The sequence below is a fragment of the Medicago sativa genome, chromosome 6, assembly GCF_051527215.1.
Source record: "Medicago sativa cultivar Bolivia chromosome 6, Bolivia_mono, whole genome shotgun sequence".
Classification (NCBI taxonomy): domain Eukaryota; kingdom Viridiplantae; phylum Streptophyta; class Magnoliopsida; order Fabales; family Fabaceae; genus Medicago; species Medicago sativa.
The window spans coordinates 36,249,582-36,276,572 of NC_140754.1; the positions used below are offsets into that span (position 1 = coordinate 36,249,582).

At 40.5% G+C, this 26,991-nt stretch overlaps 1 pseudogene; it reads right to left on the minus strand.

Annotated features, from left to right (window-relative positions):
• Positions 1–1,039: 1,039 nt before the first annotated feature.
• Positions 1,040–26,896, minus strand: LOC146914855 (uncharacterized; annotated as a pseudogene).
• Between the last annotated feature and the right edge of the window lie 95 nt (positions 26,897–26,991).

The following is a 26,991-nucleotide window of genomic DNA, read 5'->3' on the forward strand; positions in this document are numbered from 1 at the left end:
GCCATTTGAAATGATGAAATGATGATCGAATTGAAAGAATATTGTTAAACCAGACTTTGGATGACTGATGTAATCAATGTATGAATGATGCGATGTATATGATGTGTACTAATATGCGAAAATGTCGATGCATGGATGTATGGATGTATGAATGTGACTCCTTGTATGTGATAGATGGACTCAATGAAATGAGACAGGATTGGTAGGGAGGGAAGTGGACCGACGTTGCAGTACTGCACACTAGGCAAGTTTCCTTGGGGACAAAGTAACAACAAACGTCTTCTGGGGAGAGAAACCATTAAAAATATGGAAGAAGTCGCCATTTGTAAGCCTATACAGAATGTTCTTTCATCGACACACTTTAGTCGTCGTGCCTTTCCTTTGTTTTTTTTTCTTTTGCAGTGTTTAGCCATGCTTGTTTGACAAGCTTTAACCATTATCGAGGACAATGTTGAGGCATGCTTCTTTTACTTTCGAGTCCCAAAATGTGCTTGTTTGTTTATGCTTTTTAAAAAGACATGAAAAAGTGTTAAGAATTTTGCTTTTAAAATATCATCATCAAAAAAATATAAAGATTTTGGAAAATAGAACGAGTGAGAATTTCAAGTAAAGGGGCAAAGGCTCAAATTTTATTATTTGAATGGTGGCCTGCCAATGGTGCGACTCCATAGATTTTACAAAGTTTGAAAAAATGGTAATTTGAAATGGAGAGGTATATTGAACTTTATAACCCTATCCTCCCTAACAACTTTGAATTCCACTGCTTTTTGATGCTTCAGATTGGAGATTCTTTGATAGCAGGTATACCCCAAGTGGATGTGCCTGACTGGACGCAGTTACTTTGTCTTTTTCTTTTAATCCTTCATTTTTGCATAGACCGCCCTTTCGGGTTTTCAGCGTATCAGGATGATGATTTCTGTTTAAATGTCTCTAATTTTTGCCTGGAGCGCCCTTTCGGGTTTTCAGCCCACCGAGACACTCATTTTTGCCTAAGCCGCCCTTTTCGGGTTTTCGACTTACCGAGCTGTTCTTATAATTTTTAGACAAAGTATTTCTTGACTGCATCTGTGTTTATAGGACGTGGAAGTTCTTCACCATCCATGGTTTGAAGAGTCATGGCACCGCCTGAGAAGGCTCTCTTGACAACATACGGGCCTTCATAGTTAGGCGTCCACTTGCCCCTGGAGTCGGGTTGGAAAGTCAAGATCTTTTTGAGCACAAGATCACCTTCTTTGAATTCACGGGGACGAACTTTCTTGTCAAAAGCCTGTTTCATCCTCTTCTGATATAGTTGTCCATGACACAAGGCAGTCATGCGCTTCTCTTCAATCAGATTCAACTGGTCATATCTACTTTGAACCCATTCAGCCTCTGACAATTCAGCCTCCATTAAAACTCTCATCGAAGGAATCTCAACTTCTACGGGAAGTACCGCCTCCATGCCATATACCAAAGAGAAAGGGGTTGCCCCCGTTGATGTCGTACCGAAGTACGATATCCGTGTAATGCGAATGGAAGCATCTCGTGCCAATCTTTGTAAGTCACCACCATCTTCTGGACGATCTTCTTTATGTTCTTATTTGCGGCTTCGACAGCACCATTCATCTGAGGTCTGTAAGGCAAAGAATTACGATGCTCGATCTTGAAATCATCACATAGCTCTTTCATCATCTTGTTGTTCAGATTCGTCCCGTTGTCCGTAATGATTCGGTTAGGGACACCGTAGCGGCAGATAATATGATTCTTGATAAACCTAACCACCACTTGCTTGGTTACATTAGCATAAGATGCGGCTTCAACCCACTTGGTGAAATAGTCAATAGCCACTAGAATGAAGCGGTGCCCATTTGAAGCTTTGGGTTCAATCCTTCCAATCATGTCAATGCCCCACATAGAGAACGGCCACGGAGAGGAAAGAACATTGAGTGCAGTTGGCTGTACATGAATCTTATCGGCATAGATCTGACACTTGTGACATTTTCTGGGGTGCTTGTAACAATCAGCTTCCATTGTCATCCAGTAATAGCCTGCTCTTAATATCTTTTTAGCCATTGTATGTCCACTAGAATGAGTTCCGAAGGATCCTTCGTGTATTTCATGCATCAACAGATCCGCTTCGTGCTTGTCTACACATCTGAGTAACATCATGTCAAAATTTCTTTTATACAAAATGTCTCCGTTCAGGAAGAAATTGCCAGACAATCTTCTTAGAGTCTTCTTGTCTTTATTGGATGCTCCGAGTGGATACTCTTGACTTTGAAGAAAACACTTGATGTCGTGGAACCATGGCTTGTCATCAGCAACTTCTTCAGTAGTGAATACATGAGCAGGCCTCTCGAGATATCTGATATGGATCAATGGCACTTCATTCCAACGATTCACTTGGTACATTGAAGACAAAGTAGCTAGAGCATCTGCCATTTGGTTCTCATCACGAGGTATGTGGTACAACTTAACTTTGTTGAAGAAGGTCAGCAATCGTCTTGCATAGTCTTTATTGGGGATCAAGCCGGGGTGGCGAGTTTCCCATTCTCCTTTGATTTGATTGATTACGAGAGCTGAGTCACCGTAAATGTCGAGGTTCTTGATTCTCAGATCGATGGCTTCTTCGATACCCATAATACATGCTTCGTACTCTGCCATGTTGTTTGTACAGTCGAATGTTAGTCTAGCAGTGAAGGGGATGTGTGCACCCTTGTTATACCCTGATTTTGGACCTAAAAATACAAACTCAATTTTTTCTTTTCTTGTATTTCAAGTCATTTGATATGTCTCTGATCAATTACATCTTTATTTGCATTTTATTTCAATGTTATTTGCAAAATTCACATAGAAGGGTATTTTAGTCATTCCCTATGATAAAATTTCTTTCAGTCTTTTAAAAATTTGCTTGAGTCCTTTCAATTGGTTTATATAAGTCCTTATTTCAATTCCATGTCAAAACCCATTTCAAAAATTGCATTTGAAGTCATTTTGAGTCAGTTTTGCCCCTAGGGGCATTTTAGTCTTTTCATGTGTTAAAACCCTGGTTAAATTCTAAAAAAATTGTCTCTGGGTCTTTTAATTCGATTGTATAAGTTCTTGCTTTAATTTCGTGTTAAAAATCCATTTTAAAATTTGCATCTGAGTCATTTTTAGTCGTTTTAGCCCCAGGGGCATTTTGGTCATTTCACACGAAATTTCGGCAGGGAGAGGTTACTTTAAAGTACCTCATTTAAGCCATTGGTTCGTTTTAGTCCGTTTTGTCATTTTTAATCGTTTCACTTTACGTTTATTTCAAATTACTTTTTTAAAATTCAATTTTATTAATTTTTGCATTTTTAGTCCTTTTGTGCTTTTTTTCATTTTTGGTCCTTATCTTTTATTATTTTGCAGTTTAGTCCTTTTGGTCCAAGTCGTTAGTCCAGTCCACGTGTCATTTTTTCATTTGTCCAGTCAGTTACAAGTCCAGTCCATGTGTCACTATTTTATTGGTCCAGCATTCACAAGTGGCAGCCTATAAAAGGCGACCTCATCAGTCAAAATCACACAGATCCATTCACTTCATGCCAACTCACACAAACACTTTCTCAGTTTCTCTCTCCAAAATCACAGATCAAAAACTAAAAGAATTCAAGAACACGATGAACAACTTCATCATCCTCAAACCCTAATTGAATTTCCAGAAACACAATCCACCATAAAACCGTTCAAAATCCTTCAATCTTCACCAAATTCAAACCCTAACCGAATCAGAAGCATCACAGAAGCATCAAATTTCTCCTCAATTTCACAAAAACAGTTCGAATTCACAAAAAAGAGGAAGAAGCTTTCAGAGATTCCAAGGAATCATCATCATCAAGCTTCACCTTCGCAATTCCAACGCGGAATCATCATCATACGACGATGAGACTCACGCGATCACGAAGGATTTGAGAAGAAGAGGGAAAGAAAGATCAAATTCGAAGTCGCATCAGAGAAGAGAAAGAATACGAAGTTCATCAGAAGAAGAACAATCGAAGAATTCACATCTCCTTCGTTCGTCACATCTCCGACCTAAACACAGGTATCAGACTCTCTTTCCTTTTCTTTTCGTTTTTTTCCTTCGAAAATCTAGAGTATTTGCTTCATACATGCGTTTGTTGCTACGAATCAAAGTAGATCGGAACGATTTAAGAGCTTTCCTTCAAAGAATCATTTGAACAAGGGAAAAAGAAGAAGAGTTAACGAAAAAAACATCAAAGCCGTAAGACAAATCCTCCGATCTACGTTGATTCAAGAGTCTTTTTAGAAAACTGATGCTGGAATCGAATAGAGGAGAGAAAGAGCTTTAGAAACATGTGATTAGGTCTTAGATCTGGGTGGTTTGAGGCTCCGACGCGGCGGCGCCACCGCCGGCCACCGCGTCGGAGAAAGGTTGAAGATGACCGGTGTTAGGTCGGAGAAGAGAGAGTTTGCAGACTCTCTCTCTCTAGGAACATTGTAGAGAGAGAAACGAGTGAGGTTTGTGTGGTTTTTCCCTTGGTTTTGACTTATATACCAGCCTATCAATCCCACGCGCGCGTGCACACACCGTTTATCATGCTCCTTCGTTCTTGAGGCCGTTGGATCTAGGTTTTGGAAGATCTGGATCAATCCAACGCCTCTGAGGCTCTTGGATGATCCAGGTGTATCCATACGCGTGGGTTTGGGCCTATAATCTGTGTATACTGTGTTTTGTTGATTCTCTTTGCTATTTCTCACATTTTTTTTGCCAATCACACCTCTGATGAACTTGAAATTTTTCATAAAAGTTCCATTAAAATTCATAGTGTTTTCTTGATGATTTTGTGATGTTTTTTTTGATAGTTTTATACTGGAAAAATTGATAGGGAATATTGATGCTACTTCTTGTTTCATTCCTTGAATTTCATGTTAAAAATTGGTGAAAATTGGCTTAATTTTGTTTTCAATTCTTGATTTACACTTGTGATTCATGATATGTGATTTTGTGAGAAGTTTACCTCGGTTTGAATGTGTTTTTACTGGTCATGTGCATATGTTGTTTACTTGCTTGCTTTGCAAGCAATGTGGGTGAATAAATAGTGTAAATAGGCCTAAATTCACATTAAAATGTAAGGCTTACTATAACTCTTAGATTCTCATTTTTAAACCTGGATTTCATGTCTTGAAAATATGTTGAACCATGAGAATTATAAGTCATAGTTAAGCCTTGCTTTAGTGAGGAATTTTAGGTCTATTATGCATTACTCTTGCTTATTTTATATATCCATTTTTTCCTTTTTGGTTATGATGGCTTTACTTACCTATACCTCTATTCTCTATGCCTTATATTACTAACAATTTCCTCTATTGAATTTCATATATCATGAGCATTTCATCTCCCATCTCACATCTTCATCCTTTTATTTTTCTACACTTTAAAGTTCATGCAAAAATTAGAATGTAAAGACTTAGGAGTTCTTGTAATATTTTACTTTCATGCAATTTAAAATTCTTGCAAGACCATAGAATGTATCTAGGCCAATGATGTAAAGGACAATGGACTCTAATAATGTACACCGACACAAGCACTGACACATGCACACACATCACTTTAGGAATATGGCTCAGAATATGCATGTTTAGATGTATGTTTAGGATTGTATGCTTAGATGAATGCTTAGGTTTTACACTTAGAAAAAATCAATTTTCCAAAAAAATATGAACAACATCACTCAAATATTTTTCTTAATAAACCTTGGGATCAAAATCCCATTGAATTTCCCTTTTCTTTCTTAAATAAAAACTTAATGAATTTTAATCATACTTAGACCATATTTTGCAAATGACTAATTCAACCTCACAATTTCACAATCTTATGCCCTTGAGGCCTCTCTCTCATTCTTCAAAATTCATTTTCAAACTTAAAATCAACCAACAAAAACAAAAACATTTTTGGAAGAGAACTACGGTGGATTTGATCCCTTAATCGGGTACGTAGGCAAGGAACAAAATTCCTTCAATTCAAATAAAATAAAAATTCAAACGCATTCTTCTCCCTCCAATTCTTCACTTAGAAAAACTCTTAGGCTTAATATTTTCTTTCAAAATAGCATTTAAAAATAAAGCGCGCGCGTAGAAATTAAAGACGGTTCCTATAGGATACTATAGTCGTTATGGGTGCCTAACACCTTCCCGTAGCGAAAATAACTCCCGGACCTCGATTCTCAAGGGTTTTGCTTACTTTGTCCCTTCCCAAGAAAAAAATAAGATATCACCGGTTAAAAAGGTTCAAACGTAATCAATGTTTGACACCCGAAAACCAAGATAAAACAGCTGGCGACTTCACTGGGGAGATTCGAGAGTTACGCCTAGTCTTTATTTCCACGCTTGCGCTCTTTTTACTTGTTTCTTTTACTTGCTTTCCTATGTGAATAAATGTTTAAATTCTTGCAAACGTGTGGGGTGAGAATATCAAAAGTCCTACACCCGGGCTGAGTGAACTTAGGATTTAGGAGGGATATAATCGACAATTCATTCCGGGGGTTGCCTCGTGTTTTGGATTATGCGATCAATCCCACATAGCTAAGGCATTTTAGGGGTGATGTTGTCGGCGCGTGTTGTCGCGTTTAGGCACTTTACTTCTATTTGTTCTATGACGCTATGAACCGTAGATAACCAAACCCATCCATGGCCATTTTTCTAGAATGTAGTGCGGAGGCTAAACCGAGTGTTGTCTCGAGTTTTAGTCGTCACGCGATACTACACTCAAGTTAGACCTTTCACGGATAATCATGGAGCGAGTGTTGTCTCGTGACACCATGATATACGTCGGAGAGGTTGCAACTTGGGAACCTTTTCTAGAACCCGGTTACTATTATCCTAAAGCCCTAGTTTCACCGGACGCCGTGTCCACCCATGACTTCTCGACTTTGAATTTCAACCCACTATGTTTTCTCCGAACTTGAACATAACCATACATTCATGCATACATGCATACATGCATAAACTTTTTCCATGCATTGTTATCGAAGGGCTTAGACAATTTGAATTTGTAAACATTGTAGGAATGGGGAAGACTAAGTCCTACAAGTTCAAGGAAGTGGATTTGGCTAGTTTGAGAGATTTGGCACTCAAGGTTAAGGATCCGACTGGTTTCCGACGTCGTTACAGGGCTTTACTTACTATTCTCCAGACTAATGTGGATGAGAAGCTTGTGCACACTCTAGTGCAATTCTATGATCGGGACTATCGGTGCTTCACTTTTCCCGACTTTTAGTTGGTGCCTACTCTAGAGGCTTATTCTTCTTTGACTGGTCTATCTATTGCTAAGGGGGTACCCTTTGCGGGACTTGAGAATCCTCCTACTCCATTGGATATTGCTAAAGATCTCTATCTCAAGACCACCGATGTCTCCAAGAATCTTGTCACTAAGGCACGTATCCGAGGGTTCACTTCAGAGTATCTTCTTGGGAAAGCCAACCTCAAAACCACTTGTCAGGACACTCTTGAAGCCATTCTCGCACTTCTCATCTATGGGCTTATTCTCTTTCCAAATCTTGATGACTTCGTGGACATGAATGCTATTACGATCTTCCACTCCAAGAATCCGGTTCCTACTTTGCTAGCTGACACATACCATGCTATTCACGATCGTTCCGGCAAAGGTCGTGGATACATTCTTTGTTGTGTGCCTCTCCTCTATAGGTGGTTTATTTCGCACCTTCCGGAGTCCTTTCACGCCAACCCAGAGAATTGGTCTATTTCACAGAGGATTATGGCTCTCACTCCTAATGAAGTGGTTTGGCTCACTCCCGCTTCTAGGGTTAAGGAAATTATCTTTGGTGGTGGAAAGTTTCTTAATGTACCTCTTCTTGGTACCCGGGGTGGAATCAACTATAACCCGGAGCTCGCCTTGCGACAATTTGGTTTCCCGATGAAAGAAAAGCCCATCAATCTTGCTACAGCTCCTTACTTCTTTCACTACTCCAATGCTCCCACGGGAATAAGAGAGGATTTCATAGGAGCTTGGTCTAAGCTTCGGAAGAAAGAGGTGAAGCATATGGGTGTAAGGTCCGGTGTTGCTCATGAGGCCTATACACAGTGGGTGATAAACCAAGCTGTGGAGATTGGTATACGTTACCCCTCTATGAGATATGTGTCTGCATCTATTCTCACCATGCCTTTGCCTCTGCTCCCACCTACCCAGGAGATGTATCAGGAGCATCTAGCTATGGAGAGTCGAGAGAAGCATCAGTGGAAGGCTAGATACTATGAGGCTGAGAACTTGATCATGACTTTGGATGGAAAGGATGAGCAGAAGACTCATGAGGTCTTGACACTGAAGAAAGAGTTAGCTAAGGCTAAGAGAGAGATTGAAGAAAAAGATAGGTTGCTTATGAGAGACTCTAAGAGGGCTAGGGGTGCCCGTGACTTCTATGCACGATACTGCAGCTATGAGTCTGAGTCTGAGGATGATGCTTCCACTTCCTATGCTTGAGGATCTCCTTTTTCCTGTTGTTATTTCCAGTTGTTTATGTTGTTTTACATTTCAAAGTCTATCCCTTGGCTTAGCATTTCAAAGGGAATCGTCTTGTAAAAATTGTATGTTGTTTGTTTGTCTCCCGTTTATGTTAATTGTTGTTTAGTAATGCTTACAAACTTCTAATTTGTCTAAAACCCTTCGGTAACATAAAAAGAGTCTTTTTTTTGCATATGCATTAACACATTTCATGCATCATATGCATTCATTGGTCACAAAAGACTTCTCTCGTGCTCATTGCCTCCTGGTTTTTGTCCGCCGCAGTCTGAAAAGTGGCTCGCGTTCGCAAGGTTTACCAACCAGATAGAGTTCATCAAACAAGATTTCACAAGAGAAGGACTATGGCTAACTTTGAAGAAGAAAATGCTCAGCTCCGTGCCGAATTGGCTGCTATGAAAGAAGACTTGGCTAAGGCTCATGACACTATGTCTGCTCTGATGGCTGCACAAGAACAACCAGCCACATCTGTCCCAGCTTCTACTGAAGCAATTCCATCTATCCCACTATCTACTGTGGCTACCGATGCTCGGTTTGTTATGCCCAATGGGCGTCCTTATGGTCTCTCAGCTTATTATTCTCCTAATACTGCTGCTGGTGTCTCTGGTTTTGCTGGTCAAGGACAGATTCCCGTATCTACTGCTATGCCTCAGGTGACTACCGTTGTTACCGATCCTATTGTCCACACTGTGCAACAGGTGATTGATGTTGATACTCCGCGTGGACAAAACCCCGCAATGGAGGCTATGAAACAACAGTTGAGAGAGTTGGCTGGAGAACTCCGTGAGGTCAAAGCTAGCTGTGGAAGCAACGTCTTTGCTATGGCTCGTGATCTACACCTGGTATCCCGATTTGAGATTCCTAAGAAGTTCAAAGTGCCAGACTTTGACAAATACAATGGATCTTCCTGTCCACATAACCATGTCATTCGGTACGTCTGGAAGATGGCCAATTACGCAGATAATGATGCACTGATGATACATTGCTTCCAAGACAGCCTAGCAGAAGATGCGGCAGATTGGTACACTGGTTTGAGCAAAGACAATATTCATACTTTTGAGGAACTTGCTGCTGCTTTTGAAAGTCATTATGAGTTCAATTCCCGTCTGAAGCCAAACAGGGACTCTCTTAAGTCTTTGTCTCAGAATTGAGATGAAACTTTCCGTGAATATGCTCAGAGGTGGAGAGGGGCAGCTGCCCGTGTTTCTCCTCGGCTTGATGAGGAAGAATTAACACAGACATTCCTGAAGACTCTGAAGAAAGAATATAAAGAAAGAATGATAGTCTCTGCTCCAAACAACTTCTCCGACATGGTTACCATGGGAACTCGTCTAGAAGAGGCCGTCAGAGAAGGTATCATCGTTCTTGAGAAGGGTGAATCTTCAGCCAGTGCACCAAAGAAGTATGGTAATGGCCACCATAAGCGGAAAGAATCCGAAGTAGGGATGGTATCTGGTAACCCATCTACAACTGCTACTCAATTACCTCTGCCCTATCAATACATGCAGTACTCTCAACATCCCTTCTTCGCACCATTCTACCAGCAATATCCTTTGCCACCGGGTCAACCACCAGTGCCCGTCAATGCCATTGCTCAACAAGTACAACAACAGCCTCCTGTTCAGCAACAACAATAGCAACAACAGGGTCCCCGACCCAGACCTTCTTTTCCACCAATACCAATGCGGTATGCTGAGCTGCTCCCAACTCTACTTGCTAAGGGACACTGTGTCACTAGACCAGGCAAGCCTCCGCCTAATCCATTGCCTTCCAGGTTCCGACAGGATCTTACATGTGAATTCCATCAGGGTGCTCAAGGCCATGATATCGAAGGTTGCTATGCTCTGAAATATATTGTAAAAGACCTGATCGAAAAAGGACGATTGACTTTTGAAAACAGTGTTCCTCATGTTCTTGACAATCCACTTCCAAACCATGCTGCTGTTAACATGATTAAAGCTTTTGAAAGGATCCCCGTTCCTCAAGAGGATCCCATGTTGGATGTCCGTAATGTTGTTACTCCCTTGGTACCGATTCATGTCAAACTTTGCCAAGCCTCTTTGTTCAATCACGATCACGCTTCCTGTTCAGAATGTCTTCAAAATCCTATGGGCTGTTGTAAGGTACAAGATGATATTCAGAGTCTGATGGATGACAAGTACTTGATTGTCAGTGATGTATGTGTGATTGTGCCAGTATTTCATGATTCCCCGGTTGAAGTTGCATCCCAGACAAGGAATGTTGAGCCCTTAGTGATCAGGCTACCTGGTCCTGTATCTTATGCCTCTACAAAAGAAATCCCTTACAAGTACAATGCAACTATGATTGAGAATGGAGTGGAAGTGCCTCTGGTATCCCCAGCTACAGTTGATAATGTTGCAGGAGAAATTACAGCCCTAAGAAGCGGAAAAGTCCGTCCACCCTTGTTTCAAAAGAAAGTGGTTACACCTATTGCCACGATAACTCCACCAGTTGCTCCTCCTATTGACAAGAATACCGGCCCGACAGGCCAATCTATTGACGAGTCTAATCTGGACGAAATTCTGAGGCTTATCAAAAAGAGCGATTATAAGATCGTGGACCAGCTGCTGCAAACTCCGTCAAAGATATCCATCTTGTCTTTGCTTTTGAGCTCAGAGGCTCACAGGAAAGTGCTAATGAAAATACTGGAACAGGCCTATGTCGATCATGAAGTCTCTATGGATCAGTTCAACGGAATAGTGGGTAACATTACTGCTTGCAATAACTTGGGGTTTGGTGACGATGAGCTCCCTGAAGCTGGGAAATACCACAACTTGGCTCTGCATATTTCAGTGCACTGTAAGTCTGACATGATATCCAATGTGTTGGTGGACACTGGGTCATCTTTAAACGTAATGCCTGAGTCTACACTGAGACAATTGAGGCATCATGGAATTTCTCTGAGGGGAAGCAGCTATCTGGTGAAAGCTTTCGACGGATCTCGCAAAGATGTTCTTGGGGAAGTAGACTTGCCAATTACCATTGGTCCTGAGACATTTCAGATCACTTTCCAGGTCATGGACATCAATGCTTCTTACAGTTGTCTCCTCGGAAGACCATGGATCCACGACGTTGGGGCAGTAACTTCTACTTTGCATCAAAAGCTCAAGTTCATGAGGAACGGTAAGATTGTCACTGTACATGGTGAAGAAGCATATCTGGTTAGCCAAGTGTCATCTTTCTCTTGTGTTGAAGCAGGGTCCGCTGAAGGGACGTCATTTCAAGGCTTGACTGTTGAAGGTGCGGAGCCCCGAAGAGCTGGTACTGCTATGGCTTCATTGAAAGACGCTCAGAAGGTTGTTCAAGAAGGGCAAGCTGCTGGCTGGGGCAAAGTAATTCAGATTCTGGAAAACAAGCGTAAAGAAGGCCTTGGGTTCTCCCCGACCTCAGGCATTTCAACAGGAACTTTCTACAGTGCTGGGTTTATCAAAGCTATTGCTGAAGATGCTGCTGAGAGTAGTTATGTGCCCACATTTGTTGTACCAGGAGGCACTGTGAGAAATTGGGAGGCCATTGATGTTCCTTTAATCATGCATGCTTCCATGTAATGTGTCTTGTTGCTCACGTTTTTCTTTGTTTTCAAAATAACAATCCTTTCGCTCTGCCCAAGGCGAAAGTGATATCATTGTAAGGGCATGTTTGTTTCGGCATTGCCGTTATCAATAAAAGTTGTCGTCTTTCTCGCGACTCTTTGTTTTTTACTTTTTTAGTGCCTTTTTCTTGGAAATAATGGTAATGCCAGAAAAAACCAAAACATCTGTATTTTCTTATTAATTTCAAAAATCTGCATGAAAAACTTTTTCTAAAAATCATCCCAATCATATTATGCAGATTGAACCACAATAAACCCGTTGAACACAGTGACCCTATGGTTCCTCCAAATTTTGAATTCCCTGTATATGAAGCTGAAGATGAGGAGGATAATGAAGAGATACCGTATGAGATCACTCGACTTCTTGAGCAAGAAAGAAGAGCCATTCAGCCTCACCAGGAAGAGATTGAGTTTGTCAACCTGGGTACTGAAGAGAACAAGCGAGAGATCAAGATCGGTGCTGCACTTGAGCCAGAAGTGAAACAGAAGATTATTCAGCTTCTCCATGATTATCCAGATGTCTTTGCATGGTCCTATGAAGATATGCCGGGTCTAGATCCCAAGATTGTGGAACATCGGATACCGACAAGACCTGAATGTCCTCCTGTCAAACAGAAATTGAGAAGGTCTCGTCCAGACATGGCTCTTAAGATTAAGGCTGAAGTACAAAAGCAAATTGATGCAGGTTTCCTTATGACAGCTGAATATCCTGAGTGGATTGCCAACATTGTACCAGTACCAAAGAAAGATGGGAAAGTTTGAATGTGTGTTGATTACAGAGATCTGAATAAAGCTAGTCCAAAAGATAATTTCCCATTGCCTCATATTGACGTGCTTGTTGACAGTACTGCTCAGTCTAAAGTGTTCTCCTTTATGGATGGTTTCTCCGGTTACAACCAAATACGGATGTCACCTGAAGATAGAGAAAAGACGTCCTTCATCACTCCGTGGGGAACGTTCCGTTATAAAGTGATGCCGTTTGGCTTGATAAATGCTGGTGCTACCTATCAAAGGGGGATGACAACTCTGTTTCATGATATGATTCACAAAGAGATTGAAGTATATGTTGATGACATGATTGTGAAATCAAGTGATGAGGAGCAGCATGTTGTGTATTTGAAAAAGATGTTTGAAAGATTAAGAAAGTACAAACTGCGTTTGAATCCTAACAAGTGTACATTCGGTGTAAGATCTGGAAAATTGCTAGGCTTCATTGTCAGCCAGAGAGGCATTGAAGTTGATCCTGACAAAGTCCGAGCCATCAGAGAGATGCCGGCCCCTCAAACTGAGAAACAAGTCAGAGCTTTCCTCGGCCGTCTGAATTATATTTCAAGATTTATATCTCACATGACTACTACTTGTGGACCAATTTTCAAATTGCTCAGAAAGAATCAGCCTGTTGTATGGAATGATGAATGCCAGGAAGCTTTTGATAGCATCAAAGAATACCTGTTGGAACCACCTATCCTTGTCCCGCCAGTGGAAGGAAGGCCTTTGATTATGTATCTGTCAGTGTTGGATGATTCAGTGGGTTGTGTTCTCAGTCAACAGGACGAGACCGGAAAGAAAGAGCATGATATCTACTATCTGAGCAAGAAGTTCACCGACTGTGAGACTCGGTATACAATGCTTGAAAAGACTTGTTGTGCTTTAGCTTGGGCTGCCAAACGCCTGCGTCATTATATGGTGAATCATACAACTTGGTTGATATCCCGAATGGATCCAATCAAGTACATCTTTGAAAAGCCTGCTGTTACTGGAAAGATTGCACGTTGGCAAATGTTGTTGTCTGAATATGATATTATGTACAAAGCTCAGAAAGCAATCAAAGGAAGCATCCTTGCTGAACATCTTGCCTGTCAACCTCTTGATGATTACCAGCCAATTAAGTTTGATTTCCCTGATGAAGAGATTATGTATTTGAAAGCGAAAGACTGTTAAGAACCACTGATCAATGAAGGGCCTGATCCCAACAGCAAGTGGGGATTGGTGTTTGATGGTGCTGTTAATGCTTATGGTAAAGGAATTGGGGCCATCATTGTGACTCCGCAGGGCACCACATTCCTTTCACTGCTCGAATAACTTTTGAATGCACGAACAACATAGCTGAATATGAAGCATGCATCTTGGGCATTGAAGAAGCCCTGGATCTGAGAATTAAGCACCTTGACATCTATGGAGATTCTGCACTTGTTATTAATCAGATAAAGGGTGAATGGGAGACTCATCATGAGAAGCTAATCGCATACCGTGACTATGCAAGTCGTCTGTTGACATACTTTACAAAGGTCGAGCTGCACCACATCCATTGGGATGAAAATCAGATGGCTGACGCTCTTGCCACTTTGTCTTCCATGTTTCGTGTCAATCACTGGAATGATGTGCCCGTAATCAAAATGCAGCGTCTCGATAGACCCGCTCATGTGTTTACTGTTGAAAATGTGTCAGATCAGGTTGATGAAGATGTGAATGATAAAAAGCCTTGGTATTACAACATCAAACAATTCTTGCAGAATCATGAATCCTGGTGCTTCCAACAGGGATAAAAAGACTTTGAGAAGATGGGCTAGCAAATTCCTTCTGGACGGAGAAATCCTATACAAGATGAACTATGACATGGTCTTGTTGAGGTGTGTTGACAAACAAGAAGCTGAGAAGTTGATGCATGATGTACATGATGGTACTTTTGGGACCCATGCTTCGGGCCACACCATGTCAAGGAAACTGTTAAGAGCCGGCTATTACTGGATAACCATGGAGCGTGACTGCCACAAACATGCCAAAAGATGCCACAAGTGTCAAATTTATGCTGACAAGATTCATGTGCCTCCACACACTCTCAATGTTATATCTTCCCCATGGCCTTTCTCTATGTGGGGCATTGACATGATCGGAAGAATTGAACGAAAAGCTGCCAATGGACATCGTTTCATTCTAGTGGCAATTGACTATTTCACCAAGTGGGTCGAAGCTGCTACCTATGCAAATGTGACCAAGCAAGTGGTTGTCAAGTTTATCAAGAATAACATCATCTGTCGATATGGTGTTCCCAACAAGATCATCACTGACAATGGTTCCAATCTGAACAATAGCATGATGCAAGCCTTATGTGAAGAATTCAAAATTGAACATCACAACTCTTCTCCTTATAGACCTCAGATGAATGGTGCAGTTGAGGCCGCTAACAAGAACATCAAGAAGATTGTTCAGAAGATGGTCACTACTTACAAAGACTGGCATGAAATGCTACCGTTTGCCTTGCATGGTTACCGTACTACAGTGCGCAGTTCAACCGGGGCAACCCCTTTCTCTTTGGTATATGGTATGGAAGCAGTTCTCCCTCTGGAATTGGAGATTCCATCTCTTCGAGTGATCATGGAAGCAAAATTAACCGAGGCTGAATGGTGTCAAAGTCGGTATGACCAGTTGAATTTGATTGAAGAGAAACGCATGGATGCTATGGCTCATGGACAGTTGTATCAAGTGCGAATGAAAAATGCTTTTGACAAGAAAGTCCGACCTCGAGAATTCAAGGAAGGCAAACTTGTATTGAAAAGGAGGATAAGTCAGCAACCCGACCCAAGGGGCAAGTGGACACCTAACTATGAAGGTCCTTATGTTGTCAAGAAGGCTTTTTCTGGTGGTGCTTTGATTCTTACACACATGGATGATGTCAAACTTCCGAATCCTGTAAATGCCGATATAGTCAAGAAATACTTTGTCTAAAAAGAAAAGAACAGCGTGGTAGGTCGAAAACCCGAAAGGGCGGCCTAGGCAAAAATGCGCTTCCCGGTGGATCGAAAACCCGAAAGGGCGATCCAGGAAAAAGTTAGGGACAAAAAAAATGAATATGAAAAAGCTCGTTGAGATTGTACGCAGCTCAGGCAAGAATGAGCGCCTCGATGAACCGAAAACCCGAAAGGGCGGTTCATGCAAAAATGAGGTTGATAAAAGACAAGTAACTATATCTGGCAAATCACCATCACCCTTGGGGCATCTGCAACTGTCAATGATCATCTTCATCAGAAGCTTCTGTACATGTGAATTCAAAATTTCTATGAAATGTAGCGGTCATCGTGTTCAATGTATCACCAACCGATAAAATTACCATTTTCCAAGCTTTGTAAATCCGTGAAGTCATGCCTTTGGCTGACTCTCACTCTTCTACATCAATTTGAGCCTGTGCTATTTGTTTGAAACTCTGTTTTTCTTTCTACTCTCAATGCTATATACAAAATATTTTCTTTCCATTTTGATAATGTCAATATCTGAAACGAACATTTTTTGAAAATTGAAAAATCCTTTTCTGTCTATTTTGAAAGCAAACCTGAGCAATAGGGTACATTTCAATGAAACATGCATGAATAAATGAGTGTCAATGTCTATTTCAATACATGTTACAAGCAGGTTACTCCCCAGGACGATCTGTGGTCAATGGCAAGAATGAAAAAACAGAATGAAAATGAATGGAAATGCAGCATGTATGTATGGTATAACAAGATTATTGAATGTACGAGCACATAAAATGCATGATTAGGCATGTATGAATGCTTGCAATGCATGATTGGTTTGTAATTTGACAGAGGAGTTTCACAAAGGCAGACAAAACATTGGAAGATTGGGCACGTAATGGCTCGTGCTGCAACATATTCACAGGGGAAAATCCTCTTTGGAGAGATCGTCGTTGAGACGTATCAAAACCATGGCTGAGGGAAATATAAACTCGTAGAGGAGGGGAACCTTGGAAGATTCTTGGATACAGGTCGCCGTTGCTAGGCGTGTCAATGCTGGGTAAACATTGGATGTTCGCATCTGTGGTCAATGCTTTTATTATTTCATTCTTTCATTTTCAATCCCATTTTTGCCTGAACCGCCCTTTCGGGTTTTCGATTCACCGGGGAGTAAGATTCTCTTCATTGCCCCATTTTTGCCTGAATTGCCTTCATAGGTTGTCAATCAGCGGGGTGCTCATTTTTGCCTAAGCCGCCCTTTCGGGTTTTCAACTTTCAATTCGGTTCAATTTCCACTTTCAATTTGAACCAACATTCAATTTACAATTCAACTCACTTCCAATTTCAATTCAAATCTCGATTTCAATTCAATTCAATTTCAACTGTCAAATTCGATGCAATTTCAAATCTCAATCTCAATTTCAAATCATTTCAAATCTCAAAATTCGATGCAATCTCAATTCTCAAACTTCAATTTCAATCATCCAATTTCAATTGTCAAATTCAATCTCAATCTCCAATTTCAATCCAATCACAATCTCAATTTCAATTGTCAAATTCAATCCAATTTCAGCCTTCAATCCAATTTCGAATGTCAAATTCAATTCAATCTCAATTTCCAATCCAATCTCAATGTCAATCCAATGTCTATGTCTATTCTCAATCTCTCTTTCAATCTCAAACTTTCAATTCAATTCAAATCAATGTCAATTCACTCTCAATTTGATTTTGGGCCAACAAAAATGGTCATGTCTATCTTCAAATCGAGTCAATAACAATTTACCCTCAATTGGTATCTTGTTAAATCAGATTCCCAATTCATATCTTGTTATCGATCAAGTGACTAGTTCGATCTAAAGAACAACTTGTACCTGCTTATATACCTATATTTCCGGACAAACGACGAGTTCGATCCCAAGAACAGTTTGTACCCAGCCTAAGCTTTGTTATCAGTCAAACGACAAGTTCGATCCAAAGAACAGTTTGCACCTACTTACATGATGTGGTGATGATCCAACGGCAAGTTCGACCCAAAGAACAGTTTGTATCTACCCTTTTGTCTATATCTCCAGCCAAACGGCCAGTTTGATTCAAAGAACAGTTTGTGCCTGTCTATCTGTTTGTATCTTCAATCAAGTGTCAAGTTCGATCCAAAGAACAGCTTGTGTCCGCCTCTATGTCTGTGTTTCCGGTCAAGTGCCAAGTTCGATCCCAAGAACAGCTTATACCTATCTCTTGTTTTGAATTCCTTGGTCAAGTGGCTAGTTCGATCCAAAGAACAAGCTTGTACCTTATTTTCTATCCCCTGGTTTGTCTACCCTGTCAATGTCCACCTGGATCCCCAGTGACATGACATGCTCCATAGACTCCAGTTTATTTGTCTTGCATTCATAATCAAAATATTGCATGACATTCATGTTTTTGAAAATCTAAAAACGTATTTTTATGTCCAAAAGCAGTGCAAATGTTAATATTTAAGTATCTTCGTCCCGTCAAATCAAAGACTTCGTCTCTTGACTCTCCGGACAAAGAAACTTAAATAGGGGCAGCTGTTATACCCTGATTTTGGACCTAAAAATACAAACTCAATTTTTTCTTTTCTTGTATTTCAAGTCATTTGATATGTCTCTGATCAATTACATCTTTATTTGCATTTTATTTCAATGTTATTTGCAAAATTCACATAGAAGGGTATTTTAGTCATTCCCTATGATAAAATTTCTTTCAGTCTTTTAAAAATTTGCTTGAGTCCTTTCAATTGGTTTATATAAGTCCTTATTTCAATTCCATGTCAAAACCCATTTCAAAAATTGCATTTGAAGTCATTTTGAGTCAGTTTTGCCCCTAGGGGCATTTTAGTCTTTTCATGTGTTAAAACCCTGGTTAAATTCTAAAAAAATTGTCTCTGGGTCTTTTAATTCGATTGTATAAGTTCTTGCTTTAATTTTGTGTTAAAAATCCATTTTAAAATTTGCATTTGAGTCATTTTTAGTCGTTTTAGCCCCAGGGGCATTTTGGTCATTTCACACGAAATTTCGGCAGGGAGAGGTTACTTTAAAGTACCTCATTTAAGCCATTGGTTCCTTTTAGTCCGTTTTGTCATTTTTAATCGTTTCACTTTACGTTTATTTCAAATTACTTTTTTAAAATTCAATTTTATTAATTTTTGCATTTTTAGTCCTTTTGTGTCTTTTTTTCATTTTTTCATTTTTGGTCCTTATCTTTTATTATTTTTCAGTTTAGTCCTTTTGGTCCAAGTCATTAGTCCAGTCCACGTGTCATTTTTTCATTTGTCCAGTCAGTTACAAGTCCAGTCCATGTGTCACTATTCTATTGGTCCAGCATTCACAAGTGGCAGCCTATAAAAGGCCACCTCATCAGTCAAAATCACACAGATCCATTCACTTCATGCCAACTCACACAAACACTTTCTCAGTTTCTCTCTCCAAAATCACAGATCAAAAACTAAAAGAATTCAAGAACACGATGAACAACTTCATCATCCTCAAACCCTAACTGAATTTCCAGAAACACAATCCACCATAAAACCGTTCAAAATCCTTCAATCTTCACCAAATTCAAACCCTAACCGAATTAGAAGCATCACAGAAGCATCAAATTTCTCCTCAATTTCACAAAAACAGTTCGAATTCACAAAAAAGAGGAAGAAGCTTTCAGAGATTCCAAGAAATCATCATCATCAAGCTTCACCTTCGCAATTCCAACGCGGAATCATCATCAAACGACGATGAGACTCACGCGATCACGAAGGATTTGAGGAGAAGAGGGAAAGAAAGATCAAATTCGAAGTCGCATCAGAGAAGAGAAAGAATACGAAGTTCATCAGAAGAAGAACAATCGAAGAATTCACATCTCCTTCGTTCGTCACATCTCCGACCTAAACACAGGTATCAGACTCTCTTTCCTTTTCTTTTCGTTTTTTTCCTTTGAAAATCTAGAGTATTTGCTTCATACATGCGTTTGTTGCTACGAATCAAAGTAGATCGGAACGATTTAAGAGCTTTCCTTCAAAGAATCATTTGAACAAGGGAAAAAGAAGAAGAGTTAACGAAAAAAACATCAAAGCCGTAAGACAAATCCTCCGATCTACGTTGATTCAAGAGTCTTTTTAGAAAACTGATGCTGGAATCAAACAGAGGAGAGAAAGAGCTTTAGAAACGTGTGATTAGGTCTTAGATCTGGGTGGTTTGAGGCTCCGACGCGGCGGCGCCACCGCCGGCCACTGCGTCGGAGAAAGGTTGAAGATGACCGGTGTTAGGTCGGAGAAGAGAGAGTTTGCAGACTCTCTCTCTCTAGGAACATTGTAGAGAGAGAAACGAGTGAGGTTTGTGTGGTTTTTCCCTTGGTTTTGACTTATATACCAGCCTATCAATCCCACGCGCGCGTGCACACACCGTTTATCATGCTCCTTCGTTCTTGAGGCCGTTGGATCTAGGTTTTGGAAGATCTGGATCAATCCAACGCCTCTGAGGCTCTTGGATGATCCAGGTGTATCCATACACGTGGGTTTGGGCCTATAATCTGTGTATACTGTGTTTTGTTGATTCTCTTTGCTATTTCTCACATTTTTTTTGCCAATCACACCTCTGATGAACTTGAAATTTTTCATAAAAGTTCCATTAAAATTCATAGTGTTTTCTTCATGATTTTGTGATGTTTTTTTGATAGTTTTATACTGGAAAAATTGATAGGGAATATTGATGCTACTTCTTGTTTCATTCCTTGAATTTCATGTTAAAAATTGGTGAAAATTGGCTTAATTTTGTTTTCAATTCTTGATTTACACTTGTGATTCATGATATGTGATTTTGTGAGAAGTTTACCTCGGTTTGAATGTGTTTTTACTGGTCATGTGCATATGTTGTTTACTTGCTTGCTTTGCAAGCAATGTGGGTGAATAAATAGTGTAAATAGGCCTAAATTCACATTAAAATGTAAGGCTTACTATAACTCTTAGATTCTCATTTTTAAACCTGGATTTCATGTCTTGAAAATATGTTGAACCATGAGAATTATAAGTCATAGTTAAGCCTTGCTTTAGTGAGGAATTTTAGGTCTATTATGCATTACTTTTGCTTATTTTATATATCCATTTTTTCCTTTTTGGTTATGATGGCTTTACTTACCTATACCTCTATTCTCTATGCCTTATATTACTAACAATTTCCTCTATTGAATTTCATATATCATGAGCATTTCATCTCCCATCTCACATCTTCATCCTTTTATTTTTCTACACTTTAAAGTTCATGCAAAAATTAGAATGTAAAGACTTAGGAGTTCTTGTAATATTTTACTTTCATGCAATTTAAAATTCTTGCAAGACCATAGAATGTATCTAGGCCAATGATGTAAAGGACAATGGACTCTAATAATGTACACCGACACAAGCACCAACACATGCACACACATCACTTTAGGAATATGGCTCAGAATATGCATGTTTAGATGTATGTTTAGGATTGTATGCTTAGATGAATGCTTAGGTTTTACACTTAGAAAAAATCAATTTTCCAAAAAAATATGAACAACATCACTCAAATATTTTTCTTAATAAACCTTGGGATCAAAATCCCATTGAATTTCCCTTTTCTTTCTTAAATAAAAACTTAATGAGTTTTAATCATACTTAGACCATATTTTGCAAATGACTAATTCAACCTCACAATTTCACAATCTTATGCCCTTGAGGCCTCTCTCTCATTCTTCAAAATTCATTTTCAAACCTAAAATCAACCAACAAAAACAAAAACATTTTTGGAAGAGAACTACGGTGGATTTGATCCCTTAATCGGGTACGTAGGCAAGGAACAAAATTCCTTCAATTCAAATAAAATAAAAATTCAAACGCATTCTTCTCCCTCCAATTCTTCACTTAGAAAAACTCTTAGGCTTAATATTTTCTTTCAAAATAGCATTTAAAAATAAAGCGCGCGCGTAGAAATTAAAGACGGTTCCTATAGGATACTATAGTCGTTATGGGTGCCTAACACCTTCCCGTAGCGAAAATAACTCCCGGACCTCGATTCTCAAGGGTTTTGCTTACTTTTTCCCTTCCCAAGAAAAAAATAAGATATCACCGGTTAAAAAGGTTCAAACGTAATCAATGTTTGACACCCGAAAACCAAGATAAAACAACCCTTAGGAGTAATAATGATTGCCCCAATTCCGCTACCATAAGCATTAACAGCCCCGTCGAATATCAAACCCCATCTTGATTCAGGATCTGGACCTTCTCCGAGAAGTGGTTCATCACAATCCTTCATTTTCAAATACATAATCTCTTCATCGGGAAAGTCGAACTTGATTGGCTGATAATCTTCAATCGGTTGGTGAGCCAAGTGATCTGCAAGGATGCTACCTTTAATTGCCTTTTGAGAGTGGTACTCAATATCGTATTCAGATAATAACATCTGCCACCGGGCAATCCTTCCTATCAAGGAGGGCTTCTCGAAGATGTACTTGATCGGATCCATTTTAGATATCAACCAAGTAGTATGACTAATCATATAGTGACGGAGGCGTTTGGCAACCCAGGCTAGAGCACAACAAGTCTTCTCAAGCATGGAATATCGAGATTCGCAATCAGTAAACTTCTTGCTCAAATAATAGATGGCGTGCTCCTTTCTTCTGGTTTCATCTTGTTGTCCGAGCACACAACCCATGGAATCTTCTAACACAGTTAGGTACATAATCAGTGGTCTTCCTTCAACTGGAGGGATGAGAATCGAGGGTTCTAGCAAGTATTCTTTGATGCTGTCAAAGGCTTTCTGGCAATCTTCTGTCCATACGATACTTTGTTCTTTGCGGAGTAGCTTGAATATTGGTCCACTGTTGCAGTCATGTGAGAAATGAACCTAGAAATGTAGTTTAGTCGTTCGAGAAACCCTTTTACTTGCTTTTCCGTTTATGGAGCAGGCATCTCTCTGATAGCTCTGACTTTGTCGGGATCGACTTCAATACCTTTCTGACTGACAATGAAACCCGAAAGCTTTCCGGATCTGACACCAAAGGTGCACTTGTTAGGATTCAGACGGAGTTGATACTTCCTCAGTCGTTGGAACATCTTCAACAAATACTCGACATGTTCCTCTTCAGTAATCGACTTGACGATCATATCATCCACATAAACCTCAATTTCTTTGTGCATCATGTCGTGGAACAGAGTAGTCATACCTCTTTGATAGGTAGCACCTGCATTGATCAAGCCGAACGGCATGACTCTGTAATAGAAAGTGCCCCAAGGTGTAATGAAAGATGTTTTCTCTCTGTCTTCTGGTGCCATCTTGATCTGATTGTAACCGGAGAAACCATCCATGAAGGAGAAAACCTTGGACTTTGCAGTACTGTCAACCAGTACATCGATATGAGGCAATGGGAAATCATCTTTGGGACTAGCTTTGTTTAAGTCACGGTAATCAACACACATTCTGACTTTACCATCCTTCTTTGGAACAGGCACTATGTTGGCAAGCCACTGAGGGTATTCTGATGTAACAAGGAAACCTGTATCAATCTGATTCTGTACTTCCTCTTTAATCTTGAGGGCCATATCAGGGCGGGATCTTCTTAACTTTTGCTTGGCCGGCGGGCATTCTGGCTTCAAAGGTAAATGGTGCACCACAATATCAGTATCTAGACCCGGCATATCTCAGTAACACATCAACATATTCTTTGAGAAGTCCTATCACTCGTTTCTTGACGCTTGTTTCAAGTGATGCCCCAATCTTGATCTCTTTCTTGTCCTCTTCGGTACCCACGTTGATTATCTCTGTGGCTTCCCCATCAGGCTGAATGGTCTTTTTTTCTCGTTCAAGCAGCCGAGAGATCTCGTCGGGAATCTCTTCATTCTCTTCTTCTTCCGCCTCGTACACAAAGGATTCAAAGTTGGGAGAGATCATAGGGTTATATTGTTCAACAGGTTCATTGATGTTTAATCTGCACATATGATTGATGATTTTAGAAAATGAGTGAAATGCAGATTTTTCGAAGGTGATTATATATTTTTTTGGGTTTTTTTGGTATTACCATTTTTTCAAAAAATGCACAAAAGAAAAGTAAAGCAAAAGTCGGGAACAAAATGACATTTTTATTTGATTGATGATAATTTCTTGAAACAAAAAGCTCTAGATAGATTCACTTTCGCTTGGGACGGGGCGAAAGGATTTTTTTTTTGTTTTTGAAAAATCATAAAAAAAAACAAGCAGATGCATTACTTGGACACATGAGCAATAAAAGGAACATCGATGGCCACCCAATTACGGCTAGTCCCTCCTTGTGTGACGAAAATAAGTGGCACCTCTTCAGGATTGTCTTCAATAATAGCATTGGTCTCTGACGGGGGATGAATGAACCCGGCACTGTGGAAAGCACCCTTGATAGTACCTTTGGCTGGCTGGATAACGACCCTTGTCTTGGGAACCTCTGTTGATGGAGAGAAACCGAGACCTTCTCGACGCTTGTTCCCTGGCAGGTTCAAAACTTGTCCCCAGCCTGCGGAGTCACCCTCTTGAACAACCCTCTGCGCATCCTTGAAGGAAGAGATGGAGGCCCCAGGCTTCTTTGTACTCTGATCTTCTATGGTTAGCCCTTGGAATGACGTTCCATCTGTAGTATCAGCGCCAATAAAGGAGAAAGACGACAAATGGCTCACTAGCAAAGCCTCCTCTCCTCTAACAGTCACTAGCTTCCCGTTCTTCACAAATTTTAGCCTCTGATGCAGCATGGATGTCACTGCCCCAGCCGCATGAATTCAAGGCCGACCCAGCAGGCAACTGTATGCAGCCTGAATATCCATCACCTGGAAAGTAATCTGGAACACTTCTGGCCCATTTGTAATATGCAAGTCTAATTCTCCTCGAACCGTCTTCTTCGAACCATCGAAAGCTTTTACCATCACCGAGCTTAGTCTCAGAGGTGTACCCTGGTAGGAGAGTCGATCAAACGTTGTTTTGGACATCACATTCAGTGATGAGATAGTGTCTATCAGCACATTTGTCAAAGCATCAACCCCACAATTCACGGATATATGCAGTGCCAAGTTATGGTTCTTTCCTTGTTCCGGGAGCTCTTCGTCGTTGAAACTCAAATTGTGACATGCAGTGATGTTCCCCAATATCCCGCTGAACTGATCAATAGACACATCATAATCTACAAAAGCTTGTTCTAACACTCTCATCAGAGCACCTCAATGAGCTTCAGAATTTAGCAATAAGGACAATACAGATATCTTTGAGGGTGTTTGTAGCAATTGATCGATTACCTTGTACTCACTTTTCTTGATCATCTTGAGAACTTCATCCAGATCGGAATTGGTCCCGCTAGACTGGCCCGTTTCTTTGTTTATACTAGGATCTTTTGCTGGTACGGGTTCAGGCACCAGAACACTAGCTTTCTTTGGGAATAATGTAGGAATGACGCGTCCATTTCTCAATACTCTGCTATCTTCACAATGCTGTCTACAGAAGGCAAAGGTGGTATTGGAATCTCGTGCCCGTCCTCCACTATTGTGGCATTGTATTTGTAAGGTATGGCTTTCTGGGAAACATGAGGTAATGGTCTTGGTAAATAGATCACTAAAGGGGCAGTGGCTCACTTCCAACTGTCGTAAAATATCTCCAAAGGCTCTTCTGGAGTTATAACGCATACATCTTCATATTTTCTTTCAACAACAAGCTCTCCTTGGTCCAAGAGTCCTTGAATATCATATTTTACCTTCTGACAACCCCAGGGATTTAGGAGGCACACTTTGCAGACATCGTGATCATGTTCAAAGAGGTTTGCTTCGCATAACTTGGCATGTAGTGGGACCAAAGGTGTTCGGATGTGTTGAACGTCCAGAATGAGGTGAGTCTTTTGGCAATCTTCGACCATGTTGACTGCTGCAGCACCATGGTTTGGCAATGGATTGGTATGAACATTTGGCGCTGAGTCTGTAAAGGTTAATCTTTTGTCATTGATCAGCCTCTGGACCGCGTTCTTAAAGCCATAGCAGTTTTCAATATTATGTCCTCGGACCCCCTGATGAAAAGTACAAGTTTGGTCAAGTCTATACCACGTTGGTAGTTTTTCTGGTACTGGGGAAGGTGCTCTGGTTTGGACCAAATTCTTTCTGAGTAAACCTGGAAGTAACTCTGCATAGGTGATGGGGATCGGGTCAATTTGCAATCTTTGTCGAGGTTGTTGTTGTTGGTAGGGTTGTGGGAGATTTTGTTGATATGGTTGTTGTTGATATGGACGTTGTTGGTATGATTGTTGGGGATATTGTGGGAATTGAGGCTGGCTATTTGGTGGTTGAATAGTATTGGCAGTAGGTGTGATGGCAGCAATATGTTGATATGCCGGATAGTGTTGCCGGGTTCTCTCGTTGGTCACCATACCGACTTCCTGTTCATTCCTCCTTGGAAAATTGATACCATATTTCTTCGTACCACTAGTAGACGCACCATCTTTCACTATTCGTCCTTCTCGGACACCTTCCTCTACACTTACACCCACGCCGACCATCTCTGCGAAGCTCCTGGATGCGTTCCCTACCATTTTTCTGTAGTAGAATGGACTGAGAGTTCTCAAGAATAACTTGGTCATCTCCTTTTCTTCCAACCCTGGGCTAACCTGTGCGGCAATATTCCTCCATCGATGAGCGTACTCCTTAAATGTTTCTCTATCCTTTTGAGTTTCAGCCTGGAGGTCACCTCGATCTGGCGCCATGTCTACGTTGTAATCATATTGTTGCACAAAGGCGTCACATAAATCCTGGAAACTTTGGATGCTTGTTTTGTCCAGGTTCATGTACCACTTCGAAGCGGGGTTAGCCAAACATTCTTGGAAAAAGTAGATGAGGACCTTATCATCTTTAGCATACGCAGACATTTTCCTTACGTACATCGTCAAGTGGTCCTTCGGGAAGGAGTCTCCCTTATACTTTTCAAAGTCAGGTACCTTGAATTTATGGGGTATCTGGACATCCGGTACCAAACAGAGGTCGTAAGCAGATCTCCCGTAAGCTTCTTTTCCCTTTAGGGCTCTCATTTCCTGATGCATCTCTTCATACTTTGCTTGTAAGTCTTCAACCCTGTCATGCCCCCCCCCCACACACTCCCGGAATGGAAGATGGGTTTTTCTTC